The sequence below is a fragment of the Pan paniscus genome, chromosome 15 (genome assembly GCF_029289425.2).
Source record: "Pan paniscus chromosome 15, NHGRI_mPanPan1-v2.0_pri, whole genome shotgun sequence".
Lineage (NCBI taxonomy): Eukaryota > Metazoa > Chordata > Mammalia > Primates > Hominidae > Pan > Pan paniscus.
The window spans coordinates 71,389,959-71,416,756 of NC_073264.2; the positions used below are offsets into that span (position 1 = coordinate 71,389,959).

General features: G+C 40.4%; 1 long non-coding RNA gene across 1 annotated transcript in view; it reads left to right on the forward strand.

The window, feature by feature from the left end:
- Nucleotides 1–26,798, forward strand: part of LOC129393830 (uncharacterized) — a 59,119-nt gene that overhangs the window by 11,804 nt on the left and 20,517 nt on the right. The window contains exon 2 of the long non-coding RNA XR_008620909.2: nucleotides 8,200–8,264. This is a non-coding gene — a long non-coding RNA (uncharacterized LOC129393830). The remainder of the gene's footprint in view (nucleotides 1–8,199; nucleotides 8,265–26,798) is intronic.

The window sequence follows — 26,798 nt, forward strand, 5'->3', positions numbered from 1 at the left end:
CAAATATCAGTGACTTATGGAATCCAGGGTTTATTTCTCACATCACACGGTAGTCTTCAGTTAGCTTTAGCTATTCAATCTGGGACACAACGAAAGAGCAGCCTCAGTGTGGAATACTGCAGGTATTGTGGCAGAGAACAACTCAGCTTTTGAATGTTGATTCAAAAGCCTCTAGTCAGGCCAGGCATGGTGGCTCACGCCTGTAATCTCAGCACTTTGGGAGGCTGGGGCGTGCAGATCACCTGAGGTCAGGAGTTCGAGACCAGCCTGGCCAACATGGTGAAACCTCATCTTTACTAAAACTACAAAAATTAGCTGGGTGTGGTGGTAGGCACCTGTAATCCTAGCTACTCGGGAGGCTGAGGCAGAAAAATCCCTTCTTCTGCAGTGCAGTGAGCCAAGATCACACCACTGCACTCCAGCCTGCAGAACAGAGTGAGACTCCATCTCAAAACAAAACAAAACAAAACAAAAAAGCCCTACTCAGAAGTGGCACATTTACCTCTACTCAGTTTTAATTGGTTAAAAAAAATCACATGGTCAAGCCTATTAATGGGTTTACATGTTAATGGAGCTGGAAATTTATACTTCAGCAGGGATATAGCAGAGAATATACTTTCAGCATGGAAGAGGCAGTCCTTGCTAGGAAGGGTCAGTGAATATTTTGATAATAAAAATTTCTACCATACCAAATATAAAACGTATCTTAATAGAAATTGTCTAAACTATCCAATTAGAAGTCAAAGATGTCAGACTGGATTAAAAATAATACAACTCTATGCTCTTTGTAAGTGCCTCACCTATAAAACTATAACATAGGGACATGGGAAGCATGAAAGTCAAAGCATGGGAAAAATAGATTAGGAAAATACTAAACAAAGAAATATGGTGTAGCTATGCTAATATCAGACAAAAAAATAGACTTTAAAGCAAAAAGCACTTCTAGAAATATAGATGGTCACTGCATAATGATAACAGCTTTAATCCATTAGGAAAATATAACAATTCTAAACTTCTATGCATTTAATAACAGTTCAAAATATAGAGACAAATTTACCATCACAGAGGAAGATTTTAACTAATTCCACATAAGAAATCAAAGAGACAAAAAAAAAACACAAGAATGTAGAGAATCTGAGCAACACAATTAACAAGTTTAATGAAAACCGTATTCAACAGCTGCAGAATATACATTCTTTTCCAAAACAAAATATTTGTGGCAATGCATACAACTTAATAAATTTTTTTAATTAGTATCATACAAAATACTTATCTGACAGCCATAAAAGTAAGTTTAAAAATCAGTAACAAAACAACAAATAGAAATCCCCCCATGGGTGTTTAGAAATTTTTAAATGTATTTGTGGGCCAAAAAATTCATAATGGAAATTAATTCTTAGAACTGAATGATGAAGAATGTTGCTAAAGTCTCCCTTTGAGCAAAATAGATCATTACATATTCTCAAACAAGCAAAAAGGCTCAGAATTATGAACTAAGAGTTCCAATTTTAGATATTAGGGAGAAATTACTGAATGAACTTTACAAAAGCAGGACAGATAATCAAGCATTTTATTAAGAGAGAAATTGCATGATTACCTGAGAAATCTGTGGGGGAATGAGGAAAACAGAAGAGGTCAAGGGAAGCAAGTCTGTAGTTTCAGCTGTAGCATTAGCCTGAAATGTCCAGGAGCTCCGAAATACTGAGAGATCATTCCTACCTGGTGGCAAGGGAGTTAGGCTTTTTTTGTACCTCCATATCAAGCATCAGTCAGTCATTGTTTACAGGCTGTTACAGAGATGAGTGCATAACTTCCAGACACCTCCTGGTGATGTTGCTTCAATCTGTCAAGGGCAATCCTCCTGAGACTATTGCAGGTGTGAGCTGTTAGCAACAGAACCTGCAGCAGCTGGAGAATGGCCATGGTGAACCAATGGAAGGAAACCCAGGAGATCTGGACAGAACACCAGCGTTGTCTGCTATGCTTCATTCCTTGTATCACTCAGGTCCACTTCCCTCACACATTAGGTTCCTTTCATGCTTTTACTTCTCCAGGATTCTGGTTGATTACAATTTCTAGGAAATCTTAAAATAGAAAGTTAGTAGGGAGTTGGAATATGATCCCAGAAGATACAATCCTGAATGCCATAATCCTGAATATTGAAATCCTGAAAGATCAAAATCCCTAAAGTCTAAATCCCTAATGTCTAAAATCCTGAAAATCACAAACACAGGACAGTTGCATACATGTTAAAACCAAATAGAGACATGCTATTGTCTTTATTTGGAAATTAAGTCTTGTTTAAAGATATGTCTATGGGTGCCAAATTGACAAGGATTGGACTGGTGGACTTAATTTTAGGTGTCAGCTTGACTGGATTAAGGAATACCTAGAAACCTGGTAAAGCATTATTTTGGGTGTATCTGTGAGGGTGTTTCCAAAGGAGATAGAGTGTGAGCCTGAATGGATTAGGTGGGGAAGTGTTGGTGGACATCATCCAATAGGTGAGGGGACCAAAGAAAACAAATACTGAAGGCAAATTGGACTCTCTCTGAGACCTGGGACAGACTTTTCATCTGCTGCCTTGGACATCAGAACTCCAGGCTTGCCAGCCTTTGAGCTCCAGGACTTATACCAGCAGTCCCCTGGGCCCTGAGGTCTTCAGCCTCTGATGGAGAGTTACACCATTGGCTTGTCTGGTTCTGTGGCCTTTGGACTTGGTCTTAGCCCCACCATCAGGATCCCAAGGTCTCCAGCTTGCAGATGGCCTGTTGTGGGATTCCTCAGTCACCATAATTGCATGAGCCAATTCCTCTAATAAATCACCTTTCATATATCTACATCCAGATCCTATTGGTTCTGTCTAGAGAACCCTGACTAATGTAGATTTGGTAATGGGGAAGCTGAGTATCATTCCTTCTTACTATATTCCTTACAACACAATGGAAGAGATCTGTGAAACTGTTCCCTTGAAATAAGGCTGTGATAAGTTAAGTGTATGAGGCTACTTAATGTTGAAAGATAAAAATTTAAAAGCTAATTCTAATTGGTGCTTTGAAAGCAGAAAATCACTTAATTGCAACAACTGAGCAATAACCAGACTTTCAAATGGACAGCATATAGCTAGAAAATGTGTAGACCACAACCTCTCTCAAAATACAAGTGCAGCAAGTATTTCAACGATCATAGAAGGAGTGAAACTCTAAGTGGAACATAGAAGAAATCTTCCTTGTCAAATGATTCAATCGTGTATGACTTCTGCCCCTTCACACATAGTGCCATGCTTCCCTTCAAAAAATATCCTTTGTCAGAGAATTAAAAGAATTTAACAACCTTAATAACCTTCTAAACCAAAGACACTAACTGATACTGAGGTTCCACCACATCTTACAAAATACATGAAATGGTGAACTATTCTTGATTAGGGATTTGACTGTCAAAGAAGATAGACTTTTTATATTTATCACTGAATCTAACAGAAAAACTAGCACGTTTTACTTTGGCTAATGGATGGTACTTCAAAACTGTCACCATTGTTTTTTATCAACTAGATACAATTCATGACCCTGTTGGATCAGAAAATACTAAAACTTATCCACCTACTTACATATTAATGACTGGAAAAGTGAAGTAAACACTTATTTAAAGATTTGGTGGACTTCACAGAAGAAAACGGATTTCTTTTTCCTTTTCCTTTTTTTTTTTTTTGTTTTTTTTTTGTTTGTTTGTTTTTTTGGAGACAGGGTACCCCTCTGTCACCCAGGCTGGAGTGGAGTACAGTGGTGCGATCTTGGCTCACTGCAGCCTAGACCTCCTAGACTCAAGCAATCCTCCCACCTCAGCCTCCTGGGTAGCTGGGACTACAGGGGCAGGCCATCATGCCCAGCTAAATTCTTGTATGTTTTGTAGAGGATACAAAAAATTGTATCCTCTACAAAATATGTTAGCCATGTTGCCCAGGCTGGTCTTGAACTCCTGGACTCAAGTGATCCACCTGTCTTGGCTTCCCAAAGTGCTGGGATTATAGGCATGAACCACTGCCCCTGAGCAGAAAATGAATTTCAATTTAATCTCCAAACTATAATGGCAGATTTGGAATTAAGTGCAATCAAATCTTCTAAAAGTGAATTTCAAAGTGTTACCAATAAAGTTTGTTTTTTTCATTCAGCCCAAAGCATTTGGCAGAAAATTCAGATGAGTGGATTGGCCATGTGATACTGCAAGATGAAAACTTCAGTTAAAAATGTGTCATTTGGGCCAGGTGCAGTGACTCACGTCTGTAATCCCAACAATTTGAGAGGTCAAGGCGGAAGGAATGCTTGAGCCCAGGAGTTTGAGATCAGCCTGGGCAACATGGCTAGAACCCCATCTCTACAAAAAAATACAAGTTAGCCAGGCATGGTGATGTGTGCCTGTAATCCCAGCTACTCGAGGCTGAGGTTGGAGGATCAATGGAGCCCAGGAGGTCAAGGCTTCAGTGGGCCGTGATGGAGCCACAGCACTCCAGCCTGGGTGACAGAGCAAGAACCTGTCTCAAAAGAAAAAAAAAATATGTCATTTGCCTGCATTGGCCTTCCTTCCAGCCAATGACATACCAGAAGCTTTAATAAGTTAAATTGGAATTGACCTGAAGAATATAGTGAAGTTATTGACTGGTTCAAAAATAATTATGAGCGTGGTAGGATAAGAAGACACTTTATGCAAGGGTGTTGCTATTCGATCACAAGTGTTGTTTCTGCCAGATTTGTAGTCTGTATACAAGTGCATGGGAAATGGATTTCTGAGTGCCTAAAACAACATGGAAGCATGGCATGGAAGATGGGAAGTTTCAAAGGGAATGCTTATGTTCATGTATATTGAAACACAAAGAGAATTTCAAAAAGAGCAGCACCACATAGAAAATGTGAGTGTGTTTTCTGAGGAGAGCCATGCCCTAAGAGAAGAAAAACAGCTATTTATTGTGATGCAAGACTTCAAAACATAATGATCATGGAAGTTGGCCAGCTCTTATGAACTACCTCTGTGCAATTACCCATAATCTATTCCTGTAATACACTGTTTCATTTGTCTAATTTTCCTTTTAGTTTTTTTTTTTTTTTAGTTTTTTCCCTGCTATTTTAAATTGTCATCATTATTTTTAAAAATTTACTATGATGGCCAGGCACAGTGGCTCATGCCTGTAATCCCAGCACTTTGGGAGGCCAAGGCGGGTAGATCACCTGAGGTCAGCAGTTCAAGACCAACCTGACCAACGTGGCAAAACCCCATCTCTACTAAAACAAAAATTAGCCAGGCATGGTGGCGGGCTTCTGTAATCCCAGCTACTAGGGAGGCTGAGACATGAGAATGGCTTGAACCCAGGAGGTGGAGGTTGCAGTGAGCCGAGATCACGCCACTGCACTCCAGCCTGGGCCACAGAGCGAGACTCTGTCTCAAAAAACAAATAAAGTTTGCCATGCTGTTATATCTTCGCATCATTTCCAATACTGGAGGTATAAATTGTGTAAAGACTTTTAGAGTTCTAATTTATTTTATGAAGTTTTTGCAAATTTTACTCCACAAAGATGCATTATCACAATGTTGACTTTGCGTGCAAACATTGTGCGTGTACATAAAATCATTGAAAGCTCCGCAATAAATGAGATGCCCTTTTTGCCCATCTACATTTGTGAAAGATAAAATTTCTTGAGATCTTGGCTCTTTGGGGTCTCGTCAAAAGACTTAGGTTGTCCATCACGATATTTCATATTACTGCAGTTATATAAGCTATTTCTTTACCTAGGTTATATGTTGTGACTGTCATTAGTGTACCCATCATTAGGTAACCTGAGTGTTTTTACTTGCAAAAATGTTATTTATGGCTTATTTTATTGTATAAAGTGGCTAATGAAGTATTCTCTCATGTTTTCATGTTTCATGTTTCTCAAATCCTTTTTTAAAAATATAAATAAATATACTTTAAGGAATTTTTTATTATTTTTTCCAGAATTGTATTTTTAGGATTTTGATCTTTCAAGGTTGTGACTTTGGGGATTTGGGACTTATAGGAGTTTTTCTTTTTGGGATTTCAATATTCAGGATTGTATCTTTTAGGACTATGATGGGTTCCTAGTTAGTGTGATGAAGCTTATAGCTTCCACTGCTGCAGTTGGTCCTGAGATCAGAACTGATACTGTTTCCTTTCTTTACTGCCCATTCTCTTTCTCTCTCACCCTTAGCTGGCACTTCTGCTGGTCTAGGTGTCTTGCCTGGTGGTGTCTCTTGAGGGGGATGAGATTTTGGTTACCATGAACTTATCTGACCGTAGTTGCTCTACTTGCCAACTTACAGTTAAAATAGGGGTTGGCATTACCAAGAGATACCCCAAGTGGCTCATGTGAGTGCTTAATATACTCTTCCCTGCCACCATTATGTAGCATAATAATTATCATGAATCCTCATGGTTATCGAAGACAACTACCCCTTCAAGTACGGTAACTCATGTCTTGCTGGTGTGCTGGCACAATGGACCTAAAATGGTTAGTGGCAGCCATGGCTTTAAGATTAGTGGAACCATTAATATGTCCTCTAGTAGAAACAGTCCCCCTTCTACAAACCAGCACTTCTAGTTCTTAAACTAAAGAGCTAGAGTTTCAAAATTGAAAGCAAAACTTTCCCAAGTGGGTTGCTGGCACAGGGCCATCCTACCTCCCAACCCTTGGCTCTGAGACTCCATATTTTATTGAGAAAAAGAGTTACATAAGGACCACTGGTTTAATGCAAGAATGGCAAACTTTTTCTGCAAAGGGTGAGACAGTAAATATTTTAATCTTTGTACAGCATATGGTCTGTGTCACAGCTACTCACCTATGCTGATGTAGCATAAAAGGAACCATAGATAATATATAAATGATGACTGGTAACTGTGTTCGATAAAATTCTGTTGATAAAAACTGCATCAAGCCATATTTGGCCTAAGAACCATTATTTGCAAACCTCTGATTTAATTTGTATACTGCATCCTGAAGGATGGTGCTTCATCTTTGTAGGACAACATCCCCAAGCTGTGGCCTCAAGTGCATTTTTTAGAGGCCATTCCATTACTCTATCAGGCTAGTGTCCTGAGAGGTGAAGCAAGATAGTGGAATAGAAGACTCCACTACTCTATTAGGTAGACTCTTATTGTCTGTGTTACAGACAATGTGGATGCAGTAAGATCAGCAAATTACACAGCTATTTGCCCACTGCGGAACCTCTTTTGTCATAACTTTTGTTCCTTGAATCTGAAGTAATAGTATATGAGAGATCCTATGTTAGTTAATCAGATACTCTACGAGCCCATGAGCGGAGGTGCTAGCCAAGTCAGTACAGGCAGGAAAAGGTAAACTCATACATAGAAAACATGTCAATTTTAGTCAAAATGAATTGCTGCACTTTCTAGGGTGCAAGGGGTCTTAAGTAATCAAGTGTCACTAATAGCTGGTTGGTCTCCTCAGAGATTCATGCACTAGTAAGGACTCAGCGTTAGTCTCCGTCATTGACATGTAGGGTGGCAGCAGTAGCTAGGTCAGCTATGGTGAGAGGGATGGCCTGCTTTTGTGCCCATGCATAGCCTTCATCTCTACCATTATGCCTACTCCATTCATGAGCCCATTACGTCAGCACTGTAGTAGCCAAAGACTGTGGCTGGTTGATGCCTGCACTATAATCTTCTTACTGGTATTTGCCAGAGACCCCCACATGGTCTCTCTACTAGAGATACCTCCCAGGATCACTGCAGGGTATAACTTGTAAGCACCTTCTGGTGAGGCAATTCCAATCAAACAGGGGTGTGTCTCCTGAGAATGAGGCAGGTGTGAGCTATTAGCAGCATCACTGTAGCATTTAGGGAATGGGCACAAGCCGGTAAAAAGGATCCCAGGGGATCTAGGCAGGGCACCAACAGTATCTGTTACATTGACCAAGCTGGGCTTGTCTCAGGAATGGAAGGTTGGATTAACATTAGAAAATTAATTTATGTAATTCACCACATTAGCATTTTTAAAGGAGAAATATAGGATATGCACCTCAATATATGGGGAAAGAAACATTCAGTTATTCAACACCCATCTCGTAGAAACTGTGGGCAGACCAGGATTAGAAGAAGTAGGTGACGATAAACACCATGATGGCTATCTGATATGGGTATATAAAACAGATTTTATTTTATTTTTTGTGCAGGGGGGAATCTGGAATATTTCAAGATAAGGTCCAATTCTTCCATTGTCTCGTAATCCAATGCAGAGGTAAGTAGGGGCCAGAGCATTCTTGGATAGAGATGTGGCTCTGCTCTGAGTGTAAGGGAGATGGGTATTCTGTAGCCTTGCTACAGGCTTATTGTGTAAGACAGAGAGTGGCTTTTAGTGCAGGAAATACAATTAGGACTTATGTAGCAAGCAATGGGTAGATACTAGCTGTTCAGTGATTTGTGATAATGCCCAGCCCCATTGCTATTCTACTCTCTATGCAAGCATCAGAGCAGCCATGTATGCAGCAAATAAGCAGTCAGGACCTAGACACCAAGAGGTCTAGGGTTAGATGCCAGCCAATCAGTTGTCATGGAACATTGGCTGCTTTTATTGATCCGTCTTTAAGACAGCCTCACTGAGATATAATCTACATTCCATAAATTTTCGTGTTTTAAGTGTATAATTCAGTGAATTTTAGTATATTATCAGTGTTGCACAATAACCTAATTTTACCTTTATCACACCTGAACTTTAGAACATGTCCGTCCCCCTAAAAAGAGACCTTATGTCCCTTTACAGCCACTCTCTATTTCCACTCCTAATCTGCTATATCTATAAATCCATTTTTTGACATTGAATGTAATTGGAATCATCCAATATGTGTTTTGTGACTGGCTTTTTTCACTAAGCATAATGGTTTTGCAGTTCATCCATGTTGTAGCATGTGTCATCAGTATTTCATTACCTTTTATCGATAATATTCCATTGTACGAATAGGCCGTATTTCATTTATCCATTTATCAGTTGATGGCCATTTAGGTTGTTTCTACTTTTTGATTATTGTGAATAATGCTGCTGTGAACATTTATGTTTATGTGTTTGTGTGGTCATATGTTTTCATTTTTACTGGTGATCTTGGGGAAATTGTATTCAGGCATCTCAGGGAAGTAGCACCTTCAGTCCTCAGGCTGGGCTCAGCCTTACTCCCTCCTGCTGAGCTGGGGAGAGGCAGTGCTCCCAGTCCTAGATAGTGCATTGTCCAGTCCTAGACAGTGCATTGTCAGGCAACCAAGGAGCACTCTCAGGATAGCCACTAGCCAGTGTAAAGTATCTACAGAAGTCTACATACATACATAATGGTAAAAACCTTCTCTTACTATCAGGAAGAAGACATTGCTATAGAACATTGTTTTGAAAATTCTAGCCAGTAAAAAGCAAAAAAAAAAAAAAAAAAAAAAAAAAAAAAAAATTAAAAGTTACAAGGACCAGAAAGGAAATAAAGGAAAAACCGTTATTTTTCAGAGGTGCAGATAAAAACCAAAATAATTTCTAGTAAAATATTGGAATTAATGAGGGATTCTTGCAAGGTTACTGTATTTTGAATCAAAACCAAGACATGCATGTCAGTTCTTTTATATATAAAGCATCAAGCACCATCAAATCCACAGATAATTTAAACATAATGCTTAATTTTAAAAAAGATTACATTTACAATAGCATATAAAAATAAGACAGCTAGGAATAAATAAAACCAAAAATGTACAAGCCTTTCCTGGGGGGAAACTGTAACACTTTACTGAAGGACATTGGAGAAGACTTCCTTAAAGGGGGAGTTATGCCATGTTTATACATATGTAGACTCAATAATGCAAAGATATCAGTTTTCCTAAAATTGATTTATAGATTCAATTCAATGCCAATCAAAAGCTTAACACATTTTGGGTTTTGGGGGTCAGTGGCTCAATAAGTTATGTCTAAAATTTTTACAGAACAAAGGGTCAAGAATAGTTTGGATACGACTAAAGAAAAAGAATAAAGTGGGGTTCTTACTCTATTATATATCAAAGCTTATAACTAAGCTATATTCATAAGCCTGCATTGCACTTGTACAGAAACAGATGAAAACAGACTAATAAATAGATCAGAATGGAGAACTCAGAAACCACATACGTATGCAAGCTTAGTTTATGGCAGAGGTGATATTGTGGCTCAGTAGGTTAAGAATCCTTCAACAAATGGTGCTGGGAGAATTGTTTATCCAAATGGTTAGGTATGAAAACAGAATGTAAATTTTTATAGCCTCTTTGAACATCGATTTGTCATCATCAAATGTGTTAAAGCTGCGCATACTGTATGATCCAGAAATTCCACTCCTGGGCATATATGCTGGAGAAACTTGCACATTTTCACCAGAGCTCATGTACGAGAATCCTCATAGTAATACTGTATGTAAGATTAAAAGATAAGGGGAAAAATCCAACATGTCCACTGAAAGGATAATTTGTAAATTACGGACAATGGACATACAATATGGTAGAGACAATGAATGCATGCAGCTACATAAATCAATGTGAAGAAAACTTTCAAAGACAACATTGAGAAGAAAAAGTCCCCAAATAGTATATACCATAAGATTTCAGTTATAATGAATCAGTAAACATAAACCAGGCATGGTGGCACATGCTTGTAACCTCAGCTACTCAGGAGACTGGGGCAGGAGGATCCTGTGAGCCCAGGAGTTCAAGACCAGGCTGGGCAACATAGCAAGACCTCAACTCAAAAAAAACTCACACACACAATTTATAAATACATCTGGCCAGGCACAGTGGTTCACACCTATAATCCCAGCACTTTGGGAGGCCGAGGTGGGTGGATCACCTGAGGTCAGGAGTTCGAGACCAGCCTGACCAACATGAAGAAACCCCATCTCCACTAAAAATACAAAATTAGCCAGGCATGGTGGCGCATGCCTGTAATCCCAGCTACTCGGGAGGCTGAGACAGGAAAATCGCTTGAACCTGGGAGGCAGAGGTTGCAGTGAGCCCAGATCGTGCCATTGCACTCCAGCTTGGGCAACAAGAGTGAAACTCCATGTCAAATAAATAAATACTTACATCTGTGTTAAAAATGTAACCATAAAGTGAAACAAAGGGAGTGATAAATAACAAACTCAGGCTAATTAATACCCTGATGAGCTGCAGTGGGGATAGGTTTAGGGAGAGTGAAGCATGAAATCAGGGAGAAGCAATGCAAATATAATGTTCTATTTCTTATGATACTTCTAGAGGTTTTTTTGTATATAATTGCTACTACAATGGCTTAAGAATGTTTGTGTCACTCCCAAATCCTTACGTTGAAACTTAATCCCCATTGTGGTGATATTAAGAGGCGGAGTCTTTTGGGAAGTGATTAAGTCATCTGGTCTCCATCCTTGTGACTGGGATTAAAGACTTCCTAAAAGAAGCTTCGGAGAGCTGCCTGGTCCTTCCTTCTCTTCTGCTACATGAGGGCACAGCTTCTGTCCTTTCCACCATCTGAGGTAACAGCACCAAGGCACCGTCTTGGAAGCACAGAGCAGCTTTCACGAGACACTGAATCTACTGGCACCTTGATCTTGGACCTGCCAGTTTCTGTAACTGTAAGAAATAAATTTCTGTTGTTTACAAATTACCCACCCTAAGGCATCTTGTTATAGTAGCAGAAACAGACTAAGACAGCTACTTTTCTATTGTAAACATATACATAAACATATAAATATTTCTTCGTATGCATTAAATATTGAATTAAATTGTTGTGGACACTCTGTAGAATCAAGATAGATCTTCACCAGAAATTTGTTGTAAACTACCCCCTACCAAGAGAGTATGAAAAGATTTAATACTCACATAATAAGGCTTTCTGGGGAAAGAAGTGGCTCCCAAGCAGGCCCAAAAATGTGTTGAGAAAGCAGAGAAAGTGGTTTGGGTTGGGGTTTTTATGGTGACTGGGGAGTGAGACTAAGTCAAGGGTTCCTATGCATTGTTTGAACTTCCTACTGGTACCAAAGGAGACATCACCTGGGCTTTATTTTTGTAATCAGTTTTCCGTATGTGGGACAGAGGGAAAGAAGAAGAGGCAAGGTTTAAAAGATGTCAGGATGAAACATAGAGTCAGACGTCAGACTCTTTATTATAATTTTTTTTTAAGACTGAGTCTTGCTCTATCTCCCAGAAGAGTTGCAGTGACGTAATCTTGGCTCACTGCAATCTCCACCACCCAGGTTCAAGCAATTCTCCTGCCTCCACCTCCTGAGTAGCTGGGATTACAGGTGCCCACTACCACGCCTGGCTAATTTTGTATTTTTAGTAGAGACAGGGTTTCACCATGCTGGCCAGGCTAGTCTCAAACTCCTGACCTCAAGGGATCTGCTCACCTCAGCCTCCCAAAGTGCTGAGATTACAGGCATGAGTCACCGTGCCCGGTCACAAATATTTTTTGAACAAAATTGTGTATGAAACAAAAGAGACATCTGCCGTTCTAAAAATAACATGTCTATGGAGAAAAGAATGTCACCTTTCCCTTTCAGAAACCATTTCTTTTATCTTTTCTTCTCCCAGGAATTCCCCACTGGGAGGAATAACTGTAGTCACAATGTTAAACATGGTAGAAATAGAAGTTATTTTTCCCTAGAAAAATAATGCAGGAACAGAAAACCAAAAACCACATGCTTTCACTTATAAGTGGGAGCTAAATGATAAGAACACATGGACACACAGAAGGGAACAACAGACACTGAGGTCTACTTGAGAGTGGGCGGTGGGAGGAGGGAGAGGAGCAGAAAAAAATAACCACTGGGTACTGGGCTTAATACCTGGGTGATGAAATAATCTGTTACAACAAACCCCTGTGACATGAGCTTACCTATGTAATAAGCCTGCCCATGTACCCCTGAACCTAAAATAAAAGTTTAAAACAAAAAAGAACACTTTTCTGTTTAGACTTTTTGTATCACTGCTGGTGTAACAATAAAAAATATATTTTCCTAAAAAGAAGGAAAAAGAAATTGAACTTATTTACTATGCCTCAGAAAAATCAAATATCAAGGAGGTTAACTACAACAACACAAAGTTATAAACCAAATCCTGTGGAGTGAAAAGAATGAGAATTACTTGTGATGTTCAAAAGTTCCCGGGATTATGCAGTGGAATAGATATCATTTGGGCCTTTATCTAGTTGAGGCCAAAAGGAATCATTTGCTTTACTGACATGATAGTGAAGAAATTCCACACCTGTATATCTACTAATTGCAAATGAACACCAGGCTTGAAGCCTTCTCCCAGAAAAAGGTATTTCATTCCTACTAGAAAGATATAGATGGCCAGGCGCGGTGACTCACGCCTGCAATCCCAGCACTTTGGGAGGCTGAGGCGGGCAGATCACGAGGTCAGAAGATCAAGACCATCCTGGCAAACATGATGAAATCCCATCTCTACTAAAATACAAAAAATTAGCCGGGCATGGTGGCATGCACCTGTAGTCCCAGCTACTCGGGAGGCAGAGGCAGGGGAATCGCTTGAACCCAGGAGGCGGAGGTTGCAGTGAGCCGAGATTGCGCCACTGCACTCCAGCCTGGTGACAGAGCAAGACTCCATCTCAAAAACAAACAAACAAACAAAAAAAAAATATATATATAGACAATGAAATACAAATGTATATCATTTTTTGATCCACAGACTGGGTAATGCTGTGAGTATAACAATGAAAGTGATTTGATCTCTGCTCTCTAGGGGCTCACGGTCTCTTGTATTACTTTTGCAGCCTGAAGTGTGAAAATGTGGATTTATAGAAAAACTGCAGCCGGAGTAAAAGTTCAAATGATAAAATAATTAATCAGATTGCTTTTAACATACTTCAATATTAAAGAATTCATGAGAACCACTGGGAACTGTATCTACTGCATGATATGTACAAAGGAAATACCTATGCTTAAGGCAGTTCTTGATAAACAGGTTGGGGGTGGAAGATGAGACCCTAAGAACATCAGTCAGTAGAGCTAAAGGTGGAGTAACAGGCAGCTCAATTACTTTGCATTCACAAAGATTTAGAAATGTGGAATGCAGGAGGAATGAGAAAGGGTGAGTTTAAACTGGAAATGTCTGAGGAACTTTTAGGAACACAATTATTAAATATATACCCTGAAATTACACATTGTTGGCACAAATTAAATGAAAACTTGTTAATCACTCTAATATTTAATAAAGTCTTCTGTACACACACACACATACACAAAAACACACAAACACATGCATAAACACACAAACACATACACACAGACCCTTTTGAGAGGGTTGTTTTGAGTGGAAAGAAAAGAGGCTGAGTTCAACATCTGTTTTAATGCATAATAATCACCTCAGCATAATAATAATAATGTTAACATGTTGATTATGTGCCAAGTGGAATTCTAACATCCATACATACACTAACATATTTAAATGCTTTATAGTAACTATCTTATTTAGTAAAACTCAATGCAAACCTATAAGGTAAGCAATCGTATTTTCACCATTTTGTGAGTGAGGCACCAGAAGCAGAGAGGTTAAGTGATTTGTCCAAGGTCACGCAGCAGGTAAGAGGCAAAACTAGATTCTAACTTCGGCAGGCTGGTAAACAGGGTGTGGAAATTATCTATAAATGGAATGCACTCAGTGGAATTGGAATGTGGAGTCAATGGGGGATCCTAGTGGACATGGGCCCATCCAGAAATTCACAGAAATCTTAGGGAGGGATTTAGAATTTCTGCAATTCAGGAATGGTGGTTTAAATCAGTCTTAGCCATGTTTTAAAGATCACCCCAACTTGTTCATTCATATTTCCTCTGACACCACACACACACACACACACACACACACACACACACACGGTTCCAAGTTTCTTCATTTCCATCTGAGAGTTCATAAACAAAGAGAAAGCTGAGTACCTATACTTTATAAACACCTCCCCATTCTACCCAGAGCTCTGGTTCCAGCCAGCTTCCTCTTGTTAAGCTCCAGCTGGGGCTACTTGGCACTGCTTCCTTGGTTACATATGATGCTCCTTGTTCAGTCCCTTTCTCACAGGGCTCTTTCACTGTCTGCCATAGATGTCTGCCTGCCTTTTTTTTTTCCTTTGAGACGGAGTCTTGCTCTGTCGCCGGTCTGGAGTGCAGTGGCACCATCTCGGCTTACTGCAACCTCCACCTCCCAGGTTCAAGCGATTCCCCTGCCTCAGCCTCCGGAGTAGCTGGAACTACAGACGCGTGCCACCACACCTGGCTAATTTTTATATTTTTAGTAGAGACAGGGTTTCACCATATTAGCCAGGATGGTCTCAATCTCCTGACCTCATGATCGACCTGCCTCGGCCTCCCAAAGTGCTGGGATTACATGCGTGAGCCCGGCCATCAGCCTGCCTTTTAAAGTCCTCATTACTCCCACCACATGGTGTTCTTGCACAGAAAGCAACCAATGTGAGAGGGAGATCTCAATTAGCAGTCCTAGGCTGTTAGCATTCAGATGTTCCCTACCTCTCCTCCTCAGCAAGCTTTCCTGCCCTAGTGTCACTTGCCTTCTTTCTCCTGGCTAAGAGGAGTGCAGAATCTTCCTATAGGCAGCACTCATACGCAGGGCATCCAGGAAACAAACAACAACAACAAAAAAAACAAATGAGAAAGGAGTGGCAGCATCTGGAAACATTTTCACCTAAACTCCAGTTTCACTTCTGTAAGGCTCTGGCCAAGTGGATCTCTGTCAATCGAAGTGGCTGTGCGTGTATGTAAATGTTTGATGTGCAGTATACACATGTGATTATAACCCCCTCCTTATTTGGAACAGAGCCAAAATACCAGGCATTGTTCTGAATGCTTTATATTTATTCACTTCATCCTCACCAGGTGAGGAACATGAGACCTGGAATGGTTAAATAACTTGCCCAAGGTAGTAGATGAGTGCCAGGTGAGAGGAGGCTTCCTGACAACGTTTCTTTTAATTGTCCTTGAATGGATGATTCTACACAACATAAGACTAGCCATATTCTGGGTTTTATGTGCAGCTCAGAGGCCTCTGGGAAATAACTATTGGGGTTTACACTTAGAGTTAAAATATATTCATTCCTACCTGATGGTGAGAGTAGCCAAGCTAGAGGGAGGGAAAGCAGGTCTCCATAAGCAATGAAGGAACTAGACATCCTGTGTTGGAGTTAACCGTGATGCCTGAGTGGCAATGGCAGTGTGCCCAATGCCATGTGAGTCTGCCCTTGTGCGTGCCTTCGCTTAGCCTCCCCCATCCCTTTAAGGAAGCATCTGTGCACCCAGGAAGAGCAGAATGTGGGAAACATGAAACATTAAAGTGCTGTGCTGCCAGAGCCTGAGCAGCTCCCCTTCCAAAAGGGCTAAATAATTCTTCCCTACAAACAGAGCTAATTCAGAAGTGAGCATCTCTGGGTGGTAGCAACAAGGAGGGCAGGTGCCTGAACTGTAAATAGCTTTGGAGGCAGAGAGCAAGCCAGCACCAACACGAAGGAATGTCAGGAGAGTTGGTGGGCTGAGGACAAGAGAAGTGTAGAGGAGAGTGTGAAAGCTGACGAATTCAAGATGACCATATGGTAGAACTGCAGAGCAAAGGCCCAAGAGCCCAGCAGTTTAAGCTGACATTCACCAGAGCAAAGGGCAACTTTGGATAATGTGTACAATGGTCCTGCCCTTTGTGGTCCATGTAAGAGACACAAATGGGGAAATCCTTAAGTCCTGCCCTTTGCAATGGGGAATGTTGAAGACCAAGAAGCAAAGTGCTCAGACGATCTCATCCAGGACCCCTAACAGGGATGTTCTCAGCGACAAGTATGCTCTGAACACACACACACACATATATGTAAATTTATGTGTATACTTTCATTAACTCTTTTGAGACAGAGTCTTGCTGTGTGGCCCAGGCTGGAGTGCAGTGGTGTGATCATAGCTCACTGCAGCCTCAACTTCCCCAGGCTCTAGCGATCCTCCCACTTCAGCCTCCCAAGTAACACACCACCATGCCTGGCTAATTGTATTTTTTGTAGAGACAAGGTTTCATTATGTTGCCCAGGCTTGTCACAAACTCCTGGGCTCGAGTGATCTGTCCACCTTAGCCCTGTACTGGCATTACAGGTGTGAGCCACTGTGCCTGGCTACCTTTATGTGTACACTTAATTTCTTTTTATGTAAAATATATGCTTTAACTTCTTCCTTTCTCTGGAACTGTTTCTTCCCCTTCTGTAAAATAAGTTTATACTAAGATCCCTTTTAGCCCCACATTTTCATCTCTGAGCAAGTGATTAGAGCATGCTGCTCAAAGTCTTTCAGTAAATGTCACCATTTTCTATAATGGCCCTTATTTCTGTTTGTTAATTTCCATCCTGGTGGCTGCCACCCAGGCTTATATTCTTACCCCTTTATTCCTGGACTACTGCTGCAACTGCTCTACCAGTCTCTCAACATCACCCTTTCCTTCAAGTTATTCCTGCCACATTCCCATTTCCAAGCCTACCCTTCCTATTTAAAAATTTTTTTATAAATAGAGATGGGATCTCACCACATTGCCCAGGCTGGCCTCAAACTCCTGAGCTCAAGCAATCTCCCTGCCTTGGCATCCCAAAGTGTTGGGATTACAGGCATGGGCCATCGCTGCCAGCCCAAACCTACACTTATAACAAATTTTCTGATTTTGACATCTTCAGGGTTACCCTTTGCCAATGTAAAAAAAGGTTCTCCATAATATGACTGTATTCGTCCATTCTCACATTAAAGAAATACCTGAGACTGGGTAATTTACAAACAAAAGATGTTTCATTGGCTTACAGTTCTGCAGACTGCACAGGAAGTGTAGCGGCTTCTGCTTTTGGGGAGGCCTCAGGGAGCTTCCAATCATAGCAGAAGGCAAAGGGGGACCAGATGTCTCACATGGCAGGAGCAAAAGCAAGAGGGCAAGGTGGGAGGTGCTACACACTTTTAAATAATCAGATCTCATGAGAACTCACTATCTCGAGGACAGTACCAAGGGGGATGGTGCTAAACTATTCATGAGAAATCCACTCCCATGATCCAGTCACCTCCCACCCGGTCCCACCTCCAATATTATAATTAATGTTGGGAATTAATTGTTGAACATAAGATTTGGGTAGGAACACAAATCCAAACCATGTCAATGACCCTAACCAACTTAGTCTTCTGTCTCTGGATACCACTCTACTTCTCTGTCCCCCTTAACTGCAAAATATTTCTCAGAAGTTTCCCACATCCACTGTTTTCAATTCCTTACTTCCCTTTCTTTCTTCAATCCACTCCAATGAGGTTTCATGCCTATTCTTCCTCAGTAAAGATCCTGATGACCTCCATGTTGCCAAACTCAATGATCAGTTCTGTATCCTATTCTCATGTAATGTCTCAGAAGCATTTGACACAGGTGGATACACTCTTCTTGACTCCCAGAGTCATTCCAGAGTGAATCATTGCAGTTTCAAAAACTAAGTAGATGATACAGGTGAACAAAATGATCCAGGAAGACAGAGAATCCACTGAGACCTCCTTTCCTTGCCCTGGCATCCCCTGCTAAAAAGGATCATGATGGATTCCTCATATCTTTCTTTTCCAAAATCCTTATGTTCCTTCTCTGTCATCCTCTGAGCTATTCAAATTCCACTGCTTTTCAAAGGATTTGCTCAGCAACTGCTAAGGGAGCCAAGTGTCCTACCAACCTCTTTAAATGCCTTTCAAGTAGAACTAGAGATGTGTTAATTAAAATGATGGCTATATTTCTCACTCACTTACATGGATACAGTTTTATAATAAGGATGTTTCTTTAGAAGCCTGGGGCTTCCCAGGGATGATCTCTGGTTTTCTGCCATCCTACGATGCACATCCCACAAGTGCATCCACACCAAAACTAAGAAGTAAATGTGTAGAGATCTGGGATGATTTGAATTTGCCATTTATCCCTAAGAATTTTTTTTGTTTGGAAAAGACTCTTTGCTATTTACCAGAATGTCTTCATGCAACAAGAATTGAGAGAAATATCCATTATTCAGAAGCTAGGTGATTACTTCATCTCAGTTCTTAATAAAGTTTTATGAAGTCCCTAGGCAGTCTGTCATCTTTCCATCTTTCAGAGTCTTCCTATATTTGTTAAGTCCAGGGTTTTTTAGTTGTAAAGGGGGATACTAGGGATAAATGGGGATACTCCACCTTGGACAAAACTAGAAGTCCTCTACCCATACATTTTTAAAGGGATAGGTATTATTTTAACATATAGATATATCATAATTATATATACCTCTATATACATATATCAGAGATATATGTGTGCCAGACATATATGGTATATATAAATTATGATATAATCTATATATTTATATAGAGAGATACTCTTTTTTCTTTTCTTCAAAATTACAAACAATATTGTAAAGAACATCTCAATATTTACTTTGCAGAGGTGGAAATGGTAGGCCGAAAAGGATAGCTATTTAAAATTTTTGGTACACTTATCAAATTTACATCAAATTAATAACAGTGAATGTGCATATTTCTACACATTTTCATTAATCATGTACATTGTCAAATGTTTTCATCTTTGCCTATCTGACAGGTAGAGAATTCTACTTAAAATCTCATTGGTTCATAGTTGATATGGTTTAGCTGTGTCCACATTTAAATCTCAGCTTGAATTGTATCTTCCAGAATTCCCATGAGTTGTGGGAGGGACCCAGGGGGAGGTAATTGAATCATGGGGTCTAGTCTTTCCCATGCTATTCTGGTGATATTGAATAAGTCTCAAGAGATCTGTTGGGTCTATCGGGGGTTTCCGCTTTTGCTTCCTCCTCATTTTCTCTTGCCACTGCCATGTAAGAAGTGCCTTTCACCTCCCGCCACGATCCTGAGGCCTCCCCAGCCATGTGGAACTGAAAGTCCAATCGAACCTCTTTTTGTTCCCAGTTTCAGATATGTCTATCAGCAGCATGAAAACAGACTAATACAGTAGTGCTTTGGATATTATGAAGGTTGAAAAGAACCTAAGGGTTAAGTGATAACTTGTAGATGGCTTTATAATTGCTATTCAAGTATTTTAGTGTGTTGAGATATATATATCTCCAAAATAATAAAAATCTTCTTGTTGTAGGCAGATGTCTACCTTATAATCCCTGGACACTAAATATGTTATTTTACATGGCAGGAAGGGATTAAGGTTGAAGATGGAATTAAGGTTGCTGATGGCTGACTTCAAGATAGGAAGATTATCCTGGATTATCCTGGGGGGCCCAGTGTAATCATAAAGGTCCTTAAAGGTGAAAAAGGGAGGCAGAAGTGGAGGTCAGAGTGATGTGATGTGAGATGGATTCAATTTGCCATTGCTGCCCTTGAAAATAGAAGAGAAATGCAAACAAAGAATGAAGGCAGCCTCCAGAAGCTGGAAACGGCAAAGAAATAAATTTTCTCTTTGATTCTCCAGAAAGGGATGCAGCCCTGCCAACACCTTTATTTTGGCGCAGTGACACCTATGTCAGATGTCTGATTTCAAGAATTGGTAAAATAATACATTTGTGTTGTTTTAGCCACTAAGTTTGTGAGAGCTTGTTAACACAATAGAAATCTAATACAGATAGTAGGGTGGTACACACACATTGCAAAAAATAGAAAGCAGCACGTGGAATTTGGGAAGCAGTATGGGCTGAGAAGATACTGAGGTACATATGCATGTCTGGGGCATAACTGTCCATGTAAAGTAGGATTAGCTTGGAGGTGGACAGAGTTAGGAATTTCACTCTTCTGCTGAAACTTTCTCTTAACCTAACTACATTATAGCAAACCGAAGTTAACTAGAATATGAAGCACCTTCTCTTGCTGGCCGTAAGGCCCACATTAGGAGACTACAATAACAATATCAAAATCCTTTTTACATTCAACATTGCACCTGCCTATCAATATAATTTCAAGCAATGTTTATCCAATGGTGAAAAGCAACATATGCATGGTGGAAAATTTCCTAGTTGGAATTCAGAAAACAGGGCATGATAAAAAGGACTGGCAATCTGTTAATGGACTCCAAGGAAATCCCAGTAAATTGAGATTACATGTATCACTCAAATTATAGAGAAAGAAGGCACCCTGTTCTTCATCTTTTAATTAATGATTGAGGCAGGGAAGCCAGACCACTTTCCTCTCTACACAGGTTCACTTACTAGGTTAAAGACATGAGCCTAGCTTCTCATCCAAGTATTTAAAGTGGCAAATGGGCCAGGAGCGGTGGCTTACGCCTATAATCCCAGCACTTTGGGAAGCCAAGGCAGGAGGTTCAGTTGAGATTAGGAGTTTGAGATCAGCCTGTCCAATATGATGAAACCCCATCTCCACTAAAAATACAAAAAATAGGCAGGTGTGGTGGCACACGTCTATCATTCCAGCTACCTAGGAGGCTGAGGCATGAGAATTGCTTGCGCCCGGGAGGCGGAGGTTGCAGTGAGCCAAGATTGCACCACTGCACTCCAGCCTGGGTGACAGAGCAAGACTCCGTCTCAAAAAAATAATTAAAATGGCAGTTGCCATTTTGCCCACACAGTTGGCTACTTCATGTTTTTGTGTATAGTAGCTATGTGGGCTACCACAAAAATAATGGGGAGAAAAGGAAGTAGCACTGATAGGGGAAAAACTTTGATTCCTACAAAAGAACAGAGATATAAAGGTCAGACTAACTAACATTTCTGTTCTTTAGAGAGAAAAACTATCTGTATGTAAATACACACACATATACACACAAATATATATACATGTATGTGTGTGTGTATATGGCAGATAGTATTTTCCAGAGATAGCTTCCATCCCACATTTTTTTATGCTATGTAACCTTGCTATTCTGCCACCAAGAGGTGGAATCTCAATTACCCTACCCTTGAATCTGGGCTTAGCTGGCCTTAGTGGTTGTTTGTAACTACCAGAGTGCAACAGAAATGAACCTGATTACTTCTGAGGTTAGGTAAAAATGTAAAATAAAATAATAAAATAAATAAAAAAATTTTTTAAAGCTTTCACCTGTTCACGTGGAACTAAGTCTCCAGATTTTACCTCCCAGAGAAGCTCTCTCTGGGAACCCAACCCTCTCCTAAGAGGCATCTGCCAGGCAAAAGCAATCGATCCACCGTGACATATTGCGGGTCCAGCCGGAAATTGGAACGTCAGCGTTTTCATTCTGGAACGCCTACGTGTAGTTGAGATTTAGGGACTTGAATCAGGTTCGCTGTCACCATCCAATTGATATGGAAACCGGTACTTCCTCTTTTCTAACATCTTCTCAGAACACTCCAAGGCACATAGCCACTCGATAAAATCAGCTAAGGAAAAAAGGTACTTTGAAGCTAGTACTCTAGCCTCTATGGCTATTTGTCAGATGGGAAGTTTAGCAAATTAATAAAAGCTATTTATAAAAATGTGAGGAAAGTTTAGGTTGAACTCTGATCAACAAACATAATGTCTTGCTATCATTGAACCATTAATGCAAATGCTTACACTAAAGCCAGGCACGGTGGTTCACGCCTGAAATCCCAGCAGGTGTGGTGGGTGGATTACCTGAGGTCAGGAGTTCGAGACCAGCCTGGCCAACATGGCAAAACTCCACCTCTACTAAAAATACAAAACTTAGCCGGGTGTGGTGGTGCACACCTGTAATCCCAGCACTTTGGGAGGCTGAGGCAGGAGAATCGCTGGAACACAGGAGGCGGAGGTTGCAGTGAGTTGAGATCGAGCCACTGCAGTCCAGCCTGGGCAACAGAGCAAGACTCGGTCTCAAAAAAAAAGAAAAGAAAAGAAAAAGAAAAAAACAACAGTGAATGCTTACACTTAGAAATGGTTTGTCATCTTCGTCTAGGAATGCCTATTTTCCATTCATTCAATGAACATCCAGCCCACCTTGTGCCCTGTGATTGGAAGGCTTTAGGAATATCGAGATGAAAAGATATGAGCCCTGTCTTAAAGAATCTAGTAATCTAATGGGCACCCGAATGAACGTTTGTCTACAGTGTTAGGTTAGGAAACAGCCCCAACACATGCCATTTGCCAGGGGGAGTCAGAGCCTCACCTATTATTTGGGGTGACAATCATACAGAGTGCAAGTGACATATTTACCACGCTGTATCCCTGAAGTCTTTTCATCTGTCCCAGCTTCTCTATTGCCATTGAAAGGTTTCTGTTTTAATCCCTTGTCTTTCCACCTATTAGAGTGGACCCCCATTGAGTCTCCAGAGGAGAAACTCCTGATCTCTACACCCATGATTACAGGGTTAAAACAGAGAAAAAAGAAACTTCACTGTGATTCTCAAGTCTACCTTTGACACTGCTGAAAGTTACCAAAGAGAGATAAATAATTATGGGATTCTTCTGCTTTTGCCTGAAAGTCTTCACTCTGATTTTCTTAGCAAGGAATTTAAGGCCCTTTGTAATATGATGTTGATCTGCCTTTCTGCCACTGTTTCCCATTAACTTCATATTCCATCCTAGGGAAGACAACATTTCCTGAGTATACCATGAATTTCCACGACTTCAAAATGCAGCTCTAGTGAAATCAGGTTCATGACATTTTCCCCATTCTTTAGACAATGTAAATTACTCTCTCCTCAGAGCCTTTGACTCCTATATCTAGAAAGGCACTTATAGTCTATAAACACTTTTAACGTATAAATTGGTGCCTTGACTAAAGTATAAGCAATATGAAGACAGGAAAGAATCTTCCTCTTTGAATCGCCAGCATCTAGAAAAGTCCCTAGCATATGGCAAGTGTTTGATAAATGTCCTTTGAGTGAATGATGATGTAGATGATTTTAATAAAAGTGTTCTGTGCCAGTGCCTTCATCGAGTTGGTGCTGTGAATGAGTTTTGAGGTATATTTTGCTTGTTGGAAGGCAGTTTCTTTCCTGTTTAGGAAAAAAAGCAACTGTAATGAGCCAAAAAAAGAAAGGTGAATTGAGGTGTTAAGGCCTCTGGCTCTGTGTTGCCCACTAGAGGAGCCTGTACTCTGCCAAGCAGGGCCTGTTTAACATCCTTGGAGTGGCTCTCTTGAAGTAGGCACACTTTCTAGGGCACAAAAATTGACAATCACTGCAAAAAAGCTTATTACATGTTGGGAAACATTTCTGGAATTTCTGCATGGGATTATTCAAAACAAGCCTCTCCATAGCTGACTCGCTAGCTGTTTGTTTGTTTTTAGTGAAAGAAAATTTGTTAGAAAAGTAAAGGGATAAAGAATGGCTACTCCATAGGCAGAGCAGCCCCTAGCTGGTTTTTAACTTTCCTTCTCCTGCTGCTTGTGACACATCTCCATATTTCATTTGTTTGTTTCCTTATCTAGATGTGAAATGTAAGATCATCTGAAGGAGAGCTTTGGTTCAAGTCAAATGCATGCCTCAACCTAGCAGAGCCAAAGAGATACTTGTATGATGTTAAGTCAGATTATGTCATTCTTCTGCTCAAAACTCTCCAATAAACAGCTCACCATTCCCTTCAGAGAAAAGCCAAAGGAATTAAAATGGCCAACAAAGCCTATGATCTGCACCCCCCTCCTCCCTCTACCTCACTTCATCTTTCTCCCTTACTCACTTGGTTTCAGTCCTACTTGCCTGATATGTTCCCTCAATTACACTCCCATTTCAGGACATTTGCACTGACTGTTTCCTCTGCCTGGACCCCACTTGCTCCAGCTTTGCACATGGCTACCTCCCTTACTTTCTTCAGGTGCTTGCTAAAATACCATCCTCTCAATGAGGCCTACCCTGAGCACCCTATTTAAAATTGTAACCTGCCGTTCCCTCCCCCTACAAGCTTTCAAATTTTGTCATTTTTTTTTTAGTTTTTGCTATAACAATTAATCACTTTCTAATATACTAATTCTAATAAGAATTTACTTATTTATATATTTATTGCTTAACGTCTATATCTGTCTGTGAGAATATAAGGCCCATGAAGTCAGGGATCTTTTTCTGTTCTTAACATTGTTGTATTCCAAATGGGAGACTGTTGCTTGGCTCATGGTAATCACTCAGTTAATAGCTCTCACATTAATTAATCCTTGCCATCTCTTCTGTGCTGGAATTTGTCCATGATAGAAGCCTCCTGATCTGCCAGACCAGTGTTGTCCTAATATTTTATTCAGTCCAGAATCTGTAATGTTTTTATTGCCAATAAAGCATGTGAAAGGAAAATAAATCTTGGGTCCCCAAATCACTAAGCTAATACAACTCCTCTTTTTTGGAGTTTTACTTGCTTCCAACAAGGCAGGCAAGATTTCCTGTTTCCATGATGATGGAAGGCAGGTAATTCCTTTATGGAGTTTGAGCTCGCTTCCGACAGGGAAGATGAGGTTTTTTTCCTGCTTCTAAGGATGGTAGAGAGCAGTCTACAGCCTGAGACCCATCCCTAGGTAAGTACCTGAATTAGGGTTTGTCTTGGTTAAATTTAAGACTAACAACCAGCTACTCTTAATTTCTCCTTACCGTTAGAGCACTCAGTGATCTTATAAGTTGTGCCATCGTTTGTTTTGCTTAACTGTTTTTTTGTTGTTTTGGTCTTTTTCCCATTGGGTTTGATCAACTCTATCTGACTTTATCAAATCCAAAGGAAGTTCCAAATTATGGGGAACAAGGCCTCTGAAGTGGCTAAATTCCCATACACACAAAAAAAGGTGGTATGGTGGGGGAGAAAAATGGCCAACCAAGGAAAACAAAAAGAGAGGAAAGGTTTTTTATTTTGACTACTACAGCAGCTTTATTTACATAACAAGGCCGCCTTTTTGCTAGCTAGGACAAACTGAAATGGATATTGCCCCGTACTGCAGTTTGATAGCTAAGCTTCTGCCTTCTTTTTTTTTCCACCACGACAGCCTGGGTTTGGTTCCTAAATCAAACTTTTTCCGGTTTGATACTTGGTACTGCTGAAATAGCAGCAATTTGTCCTAGCTGGAATATAGTAATGAGATTTAAAAAGATTTTTTTCAAAGGAGCTCAATGGTTAAAAGTCATCTTAATTAAAAGCTAATATCCAAGATGTGTGTGTATATGTGTGTGTGTGTGTGTGCACGCGCGTGTTTGTATTTAAAAGGCCTTCATGGGGTTATTTTTTGTCCTCCTAAGACCCTGTCTTATTTTTGAGCAAAAGTTTTTTCCTCTCAGTTGAATGGATTTTGTTTTCTTCATTAATAGCTATTGCAACAGAGGCTACTCTGGGGTTTTTAAGGAAGGGTGTAATTTAGACACTTAGAAATGTCTTTGTTAAAAAAATTTTTTTAAGTGTACTGTAAAAGCATCACATGGTCTAACCTCAAAATAATTCCTCTGCTCAGAGCTCAGAGATCCAGTTAAAAAATAGTTTCATGCGCGTTCCTGTGAAGAGACCACCAGACAGGCTTTGTGTGAGCAAGATGGCTGTTTATTTCACCTGGGTACAGGCGGGCTGAGTCCAAAAAGAGAGTCAGTGAAGGGAGATAAGGGTGGGGCTGTTTTATAGGATTTGGGTAGATAAAGGAAAATTACAGTCAAAGGGGGGTTGTTCTCTGGCGGGCAGAGTGGGGGTCACAAGGTGCTCAGTAGGGGAGCTTTTGAGCCAGGATGAGCCAGGAGAAGGAATTTCACAAGACAATGTCATCAGTTAAGGCGGGGCAGGGCATTTTCACTTCTTTTGTGATTCTTCAGTTACTTCAGGCCATCTGGGCGAATACGTGCAAGTCACAGGGGATGCGATGGCTTGGCTTGGGCTCAGAGGCCTGACATTCCTGCCTTCTTATATTAATAAGA